This window comes from Cinclus cinclus, chromosome 4 (genome assembly GCF_963662255.1).
Source record: "Cinclus cinclus chromosome 4, bCinCin1.1, whole genome shotgun sequence".
Taxonomy (NCBI): domain Eukaryota; kingdom Metazoa; phylum Chordata; class Aves; order Passeriformes; family Cinclidae; genus Cinclus; species Cinclus cinclus.
In genome coordinates, this window is record NC_085049.1 from 35330977 (window position 1) to 35340175 (window position 9199).

A 9199-nucleotide genomic window follows, 5' to 3' on the forward strand; every position below is an offset into this window, starting at 1 on the left:
TGTCCTGTTTCTGGAGTCCCTAGAGAACCCCTCCCAAAGAGCTCTGTCTTCCTATTACCTCTGCTAATGGGACTGAGACCTGCGTACCACCACGTATTAAGAATGCTGGCAGGCTCCTTTGAGGTGGGAGTCTAAAATTCCACATCCCTTTCCACAGACTTCTGTCAGTACGACCTGTTCTTATCAATTTGAAAGATGAAGCATTTGCTGATACCACCTTTTCCTGATACCACCTTCCTCTCACTAATGAGATCTCCCAGCCTATAGATGTTCTCTGAATGATTAGTAGTGCAGACTTGTATAGTGCTGCTACAGCAAACAATACTTCTAATCATGCAGTCCTAATGACACCATTTGGGATTAAAGGATGTTGGGTTTTTAAAAATTTGATTTTATTTGGTTCTTTATTAAAATGTTGTATTCTCATAAGTAAACAAGTAACTGCAGTTAACTCAGTATACAAGTTCAATTGGCTGAAGTAAGAAATAAAATTTACCAGCAGTAACAGCATCAGGGTATACAAGGTACCACACCTTGAGCCAAGATTCAGAGTGGGGGAAGATGAGTGGCAGCATATACCTAAAGCCTCAAGGGCTACATGTAATAGCCAGACACTGGTGGCCAAGAAAATTTCTATATTGAGTTCTGTGAAACTGGAATGTTGAGAACAGTCACCTGGAGTAAACATTTACCACCTTTCATCTTCAAGTTATTTTAAAATTATTAATTGACTCCAGAAGGCTCCAGAAACATTGGTACTACCATCCTCATTTAAGAAATTAAACCACAGAATTAGAAAAGGTAATGGCTGTCTCTAAGTGGTTAGCAATGAGAGAAAGAAAACCCAGCCTCAAGATGATATCACTGAATTTCTGTTTTTCAGATCTAGTTTTCAGTTTAAAAAGTTGCATCTCCTCCAAGCCACCGACAATATACCAAATATTGCATCTTTTCTTGCTAAGTAGAAAGAAATCCTCAGATTGAGGTATCACATTTGGGTCAGGTTTGGATGCAGCACAGCCCTCTCTGGAACAGTGTGTGCCTTCCAAGTCTGGTCAGACACACGTTGTACAACTGTGCCTGAAGGCAAGTGGCAGTGGTTTATGTTAGGATCAAAACTGGGCTTGGGACAGTGAGTTCAGCAAGCATGAGAATAATGCTTCTTTCTTTAGCCATATGCAGGCTCCACCCCGTTTCTCAAAACTGCTGAACTATTTACAAATGTTTAAGAGAATCTCTGTGTGCTGTTTACACTGCCATGCATTTCAGATGCAGGCAGAGCTATACAACCAAGGCCCACCCCAAAGACAAGAGCTGTGCTGTATTATCAAAATATGTACTGGTTCCACTCTCCACTACCATACAAGGCAGTTCTGCATTCCTCCTGGTAACCTTTCATCACCTCCCAAGTTTTCCAGATCACTGCCAGATTTCTTAAACTTCATGGAATGATTACAGGCTTCCTAAATATAAACCCCAGATTCTGTTTGGCAGTTTTATATGGGAATTTCAAAATTAAGAAAAAAGGCATTTTAGAAAAAAGTATTAAGACTATTTGTAGAACTGCACTTCAGTTATACAGTTTACAGATCCAATAAACTTCACCAGTTACAGTGAACTTCAAAATATCACCATGAAGTTGCTATTACACCCATCCCACATAGGATGGGAATCGAGGAACAGAATGCCCAAGGAATTTAGACAATGTCCTGTTGCATTCAGCCAGTGACTGGAATTAAATGTTGGATGTTTCTGCTTTGCAGTCATAATCTGCAGTCTACTAAACTATGCAGATTCCTTATGCTTTTAACACAGGAAAGAAATATTATATAAAAATGATTCCAAACAGCATATATTGATACTTTCCACTCATTACAATTAAATTAGAGTGGGCTAAGAACCTGTTTGCTTGCTGTAATTAAGAAATTTGTAGACGATATTCAGTTTTAGAGATTATCTCCCTAATATATTAAAAACCACCAAAACAAACTAAAAAAGACAAGCAATGGAATAGACACAATTCCACAAAAGTGGCCTGAGAAACTTCTGAATGCCTATCATATTGAGAGTTTTTGAAGTGAAAAAAAGTGCATTGTATTCCTGGAATGAGAGAGATGCTGTTTGTATTCTGCTCACAATGTTCTGGCTCCCTGTTCTGGAAGGTCATTAAAATGTTTTCTAAGAACTGATGAAATGCTTACTGATTTTATTCTTACTGATTATTCTTGATTTGTCTCCTGAATACAGCACCAAACTTAGCAATTAAAAATACCTCCCAGCTTGTTTCAGCTGGAAATTTAAGCTACGTTGTTGACTTTTTTCTGTATTTTCTTTGATGAATGTGTGTCCAAATGAGACAAGATAAGCCTCAACAGCTTTCATTGAGTTAAAATTCACCACAGTCTAACTAAAATGTGTCAGTACCTAAAACTTGTCTGTCAGAATGTGCCATTTTTGGGTCCAGAACTTGAAGTGCGGTAAAGGTTAGAAATAAAAAGTCAACATGCTGAACGGAGGGTCACCCCACCAAAACACACCAGTAGGAAATGCTGCAAAGGCTGAACATGGATTTTCCTGTCTGTTCTGAAGCTTGCTATTGTCAGATAGAAATGGGTGCAGACCACACTGAAGTGTTAGTTAAGGTACTTTTGGAAAGACTCTTCAGACTGAGTCATGTGTGGATGTGTTTTCCATGTAGGCGGTCTGTGTGTGAGACAGAGGAGCCTCTTCTCCTGTAACCTTAGCCAAACTTGGCAGAGGGACAGACATCTAATATTAAGTTCCTAAAAGTTTCAAAAAACTTGCAAAACAAGTTTTGTCTCTTAATGCTGAACCTCTTCTGAGTCTCAGCCTCTTAAAAGACAACAGACATTTCACATGGGCAAATAAGATCTAATGAATTCCCTAATCATGGGAAATGCATTAGTCAGAGGTTATGTATGTTATGTGCAGAAAACCTCAGAGTCCTTGCCTGCATGCACTACCTAGTAAATGTAGATGAAGATACAAGTCATAAATACATTTATAAGTATGGTTTCACAATTAGATTCTTTGAAGTCGCTAAAGGAGAAACTCCTGCTGCAAATTAATATAATACAATTAGATTGTCAATTAATCACAAAACCTCTGGGAGCTAAGCTGCTTTGGTTCAGGTACTTGGAAATGCTTTGACCATCGTAAGGAAGACACTACAGAGCAATGATCTTAGCTAGAGGGAGAAATGGTAGCTGGTAGGTACCTTTTCAGAGATGTGTGACAGTGAAAACCAGAGCAGGCCTGGGGATACAAAGAACTAAATTACAACTGTCATTTGAATAAGCAGGTTGTGACTATGACTTGGCTGGACAAGGCACTGAGTAACAATGTACCCACAAATTTTACCTGGCTTTCAGCAGAGGATTGAACCAGATGACTCCTAGATGTCTCTTCAGTTTTAATCTTTGTATGATGAAATGAGCCCTCAAATACTGATTCCACAGTTAAAAGATGGGTAGCTGGTTTTGATTTTATGTTGCTTAGCTGTTACCATTGCATGAACAACTGACCTGGATGCCCTTAGCTTTTTGGAATATTTAAACGGACATCAGTGTCTTGCTTGTTTAGGAACATAGGGATCACCTCAAACTTTTCCAAATGCCTTCCAAATGTTTCATTTCTGCTCGAATTCCTCAGAATGAGAAGTGAATTCCTCAGAATGAGATCTCATTGCTAGGAAGAGTCAGTAAGCTAACCTCGGGCAGCAGACTCCAGCACAGTGCATCAGACCATCAGCACACAAAAAATTTTGCTTTATTGAAAGGAAACATACCTACTAATCACCATACAGGTGTAACAGATAACTTTTTAGATGTAACATTAAGAGTATGGATTACTGCTGAATCATAGAATCACTGAATGGGTAAGACTGGAAAGGGCCACAGTGAGTCATCAACCATCAACTTCCCTGCTCAAGCAGGGTCATCCCTGGCACAGGATTGTGTTCAGGTGGTTCTTGAATCCTCCAGTGAGGCAGACTACACAACCTCTCTGGGCAAACTGTTCCAGTACACAACACAATAAAGTTCTTATGTACAGGTTAATATAGCATGCACTTCCTGTGCATCAGCTTCTGCCTGCTGTCCTTTGTCCTATTGCTCAGCACCACAGAGCAGAGCCTGGCTCCATCCCCTTGGCACCCTCCCTTCAGATACTGACAGACATGGATGAGGTCCCCTCTCAGCTGTCCCTTCTCAAGGCTGAACAGGCCCAGCTCCCTCAGCCTTTCCTCATAAGAGAGATGCTCCAGCCCCTCAATCAGCTTTGCTGTCCTCTGCTGAAACCACTCCAGGAGCTCCAGGTCTCAGTACAAACTCAGCTTATACCGAGGAGCCCAAAACTGGACACAGCACTCCAGATACACCTCACTAGGGCTGAAGAACTGCCTCTCCTCACCACCCGTCATCTTGAAATCCTCTTCTTCTTATCTCACAACGTTATTATGTGAAGTTATTGCAGCATCACAGCCTGATTTCTACCCATAGCAATTAAACAGCATCATTACTTTTCCTTTTCTAGAGCTGTTGAACTTCAGCTCTTCATGTTTTTTATCTTTTAATAGTCAAAACGGTTTCACAGTGCTTCAGTGATTCAGCATGACGCTCTGGCTTATTACAGGTTTTTGCTCCATTTTCCTACTCTACTCATGTTCATTCTGAAATATCTTTGTGCCTTTTTCTATTCAAACCCCTAGACATGCTGTTTTCCAGTTCTGCACCTCCTCTTGGACTTACAGCCCTGTCCTCATCTTACTCCTTCTTAAAGCCTTCAGAACACCTCTTTCAGTTCAAAACTTATTTTCCTGCTGCTCCCCAGAGTCCTGCCCTGAGGATCCAGCAGCCCGTGTGCTGAGCGCAGCACAGACGGCATCTGCTGGGGAACGGAGGAACATCAGGTGGCTGCTTCCAAGAATTCAGTTACTGCCAACATGAAAATCAAGTCTCGACTCATGTAGACAACTCATTCAGGGCAACCAATAAATAGCCTCGATGCTTTATTGCAACACTAATTTTTTTAACAAGTGAAAAGTTAAAAAATGTATGAAGCTTGACTGGTTTCTCATAAAGTGGATGCAGAAGTTTTCTTTGACAATGCTGGGCATGAATCCAAATCTGAACAATGCTGGACTTAATTTGTAGCAGAAACATCCTCTTATTTGGTTCTTTTTTCACTTGTTTAGTGGGAATGCAAGGGGGGAAACTGATCTGTAACACTTCGTTGTGACTGCTCACAGCAAGCACCAAACCTGATGTTGCTGCTTTGGTGGTGGCACTGTGAAGCAGCGACTGGCTCAGTGCTTATCAGAGGGAAAGCCTATCTGGCTCATTTTTTGTGAGTTTTTTTGAGGCAGTGAACACAGGATGGCAGTCTACAATCTGAGCCTAGTCTTGTCTCTGACTGTTTTGGACTTTAGTTCGCTAAAGCTCCTTTACCCATCATTTTATATTAATAAGGACATGGAAAAAATGAACATGTTATTTTCAGTACTTGATGATAATTAGATCATGTATTTTGCATTTAGCACTTACTTCTAGGACCTCTTTAGCAGTACACTTAACTTTATTAAGTACTATTCTTTGGCTTTACGCTTAATTAGCAAACTCAATTTATGTTTTAACTGAAGGATTGAGTAAAGGCAGAGGTAGAAGGCTCTGGCCCATCGACTTCTTCAGCCTCAGCACTTTGAAGCGGTAAGGAAGTAGGTGCAATGAGTGCAGAGAGGCTCCAACATTATACCATTAATAAGCAGCTCTTTGCAAGACAAAAATCACCAAATCTACTTGTGTGTGATCTTACTTGCTGCTGAGTGCTAACAACACAGCAACACAACTTCAATGGTCTATTTCATTACATATACACTGGTGTATAACATTAAAAATCATCAACTGTATCATGTGTAGTTTAGGTTGACTATGAAATTCTTAATTGTTTTGGTCCACCTACAGTGGATGATATGAAGAGAGCCTACTTGGAGCTGACACAACAGCTTGATGGCTGGGCCATTCTCCAAGAAGGTGAGAGAGAATTTGGAGCTGAAATGCTTGAGGACTACCTTGAAACCAGACTTCCTGTTTGTGGAAGCAAGCACTTCACTCGTTCAGAGACACAAAAGAAGGTGAACAAATTTTCCCTGTTTCACACTGAAAACTATAAAGAAAATAACATTTGCACTCAAGGGAGACTGATGGGTATGTAAGGGGCAATTGAGTGGGTTCCTATCAGTTCTAGGATAAAACAGGGCACTCCACAGTCCACACATGAAGGCCTAGCAAAGGATTTTCCACTGGCCTCTTCTACCCCTTTTCAGCACACTAAAACATTCATATTTATTAATGTGAATCAGACTGGAATCTTCTCTGTCAGCGTTTTGCTTGGGCTGACAAAGGAAAACTACTTGGGCCCCAGAGGACTGCTCTTGTGGAGGTAATTTTTGAGATGGTTTTCCACTGAGATTCAACAAGGTGGGACACTGCTGTGGCTGGAGAGCATGTTCTGGGAACATCCTACCTGAACTCTGAATTTCTGCCCTTGAACTGCTACACACGCTAGTCATCCTGCTCTCTTAGTACAGCCATGGTGTCCCTGGTCCCTTGGAGAGCTTGCTGCTAGGTGAATCGCTGACCCTTTCCTGGACTGCCAACCTCCTCCTTGTTGCCCATTCCCAACTCCAGCATACCAAACCCATGCTAAATTTAGCAGAGGCTATTGAGCAAAATGTCACCATTCTGCCATCCCTACCTCACCAATTCTTCTGGGAACAGAGGGTCTAGAGTGTCCAAGTACTTCCAGTTCTACAAGCAAATAATTCTGTGCTAATGGTCATTATTACTACTACAAAGTCAGGTAATTTTGCTTCACACAGTTAACTGTGCTCTGCAAGACTCAAAACCTATGATTCTGGAGGCAAATGGGAAGTTCCTGTGTTGATTGCTCCTTAGCATGTCTTTTAATGCACAAACTTTAGAAATGCATTTAGATACATATTTTTAGGCAAAAAATAAAAGACCTGATCACAATATGTTTTTCTTTTATTTCTAGCATATGCATAACCATTCTAAGTTTGAAATGTAATCCAAATCTCAGTAAAAATTACAGATTATTCCTACCATGTATAAATATGTTACTAATTCAAAGAGGCATTTCCTTAGCTTTGTTCTTCAAGGTTTTGCAAAGCTTTTACCAGCCTCGATTTTACAAGCCCACAGCTCTTCCTTAAATAAAAAAGATCTAGCTGTTAAAATGACTGCTTACCAAAAGTTTTTCTTACCAAAAAAACTTCTACTCTTAAGCAAAGAACTTCAACATTGAAGAAAGGTCAAAATTTCATCTGGAAAGTATATATTTTTATTACTGAAGTATGCAACAGCCTCTAGCTTCTATTCTTAGCTTATTAAAATAAATAGGTCCAAAGGGACTTCTAATAAAATAGCCAAAAAATGTAAGAGAAAAAACCCCAACACTTTACTGCCAATATTTTTATTATGACAGTGACAGAATGAAATCTCCTTAATGCTTTTGAGCTTCAGTATGGTAACATGTATCAGCTAACACAAAAAGCATTATCTGCAGGAACATAAATTCCTTCCTAGCTCATTACAAGAACAGTTCAGAACTCCTAATCATCTCTGACCTACTGTGAAGTCACAAAGCAGTATCTTTGTCTACCCTCTCTATCACCTGTATGTTACACCTGATGTTCTTAAGACATGATCCTTTCCAATTACTGCATGAATAGAAATTAAACTTTTCATACCCCATAGAAGAAACACCTAGATTCCTCAGGTTCCAGGGAGGAGGGCCAGAGGGATCAAGCAGGCAAGGGAAGATACTCAAGAAGAGTGCCACCTAAAGCCAGCAATCCAACATGCTTCAGAAGAGCCATGGAAAAAGTCAGTCCTAGTTTATGCACTATTGAAATTGTTTGGTTTGACATAAATTTCCTTAGCAATTGTGTCTTGATGGAATAAGTAACCTCTGAGGTATCTCCTGCTCGGCCTTGTAAATGAAAGTTACACAATAATAAATTTTATTTTAAAAAAAACTGTTCAAAACAAGATTTAAAGTGAAAAGTATGACTGCTATCAGTCCAAGTAATCACATTAATGAGAAAGCTGTTAGAGAGCACAGCAAGGGAAGGGCAGGGAAAGGTGCAAAAGATCTTTTCATAGTTCTTTATGAAGGTCAGCTGCATCTTCCAGAAGAGATGTTAGTGAGTGGGTGAGGACAGACATACTCAAGACACATAAAACCCAGTCACTATTAAGCCATCCTTATGGATAATCATTAAATAAGACCTTATCTCACCTGCAAACAGCATTCTCACAGCATATCCTGTACAGGTTAAAGTACATAACCTGCTACAGGTTAAGTAGCACTTACACAGAAAAATCTTCTCTTACTGAGACATTCTGGTGCTCCTTGGTTTAAACCTGCAAATCTGGCAAGGATACAGCGTACTGGTGTGAGCTGAAATACATATTACTTTTTTGTACTTCCTGAGGATCTCTGAGAAAAGCTGTACAGGCTTCAAGAGCATGGATGTAAAGTTTAAACTTAAACAATATATATAAAAATCCCAATGTATCTTAATGGGTTTTATTTTCGCAGCACTTAAAGGATCACAATGCACTTTATTTTCTCAACACACTACCTCTCACTTGTATGAATTCAAGACCTCCCATTCAACATCTTAAAATACTTTATGTGCAAAAAATAACACTAAGTTCTGAAGTTGTGCATTTGTTGGAACAAGACCCACTGTTTTGCACTTATAAGCACATTAACAATGTTACACAAGACAGTAACCACTACACAGTAGGTTACTGTGCACAGGCACACACCTTCAGCTTTGAGGAAGTTATGTCCAAACTAAAGTAAAGTATGGGAACATTTCCCTTCCTCCTTGCCTCCCCTGAAGGGGATTGAATAAGAATAGAATTAGTAGTCAAGTGAAAAACACTTAACTTTATTTATAGGTGTTACAGTACAATCACCATAAAACTTACAAGAACTGAACATAAGACTTGCATAGATTTTCTTCAAAAAATAATTATTTTATTATTTTTCCAGGCCAAATACTCCCTATTCAGTATTTGGCACAAAGATATCTAAGAAGCTTCACTGTAGGTCTAGAATTATTTAAAAAAAAGAAAGAGCCACACAT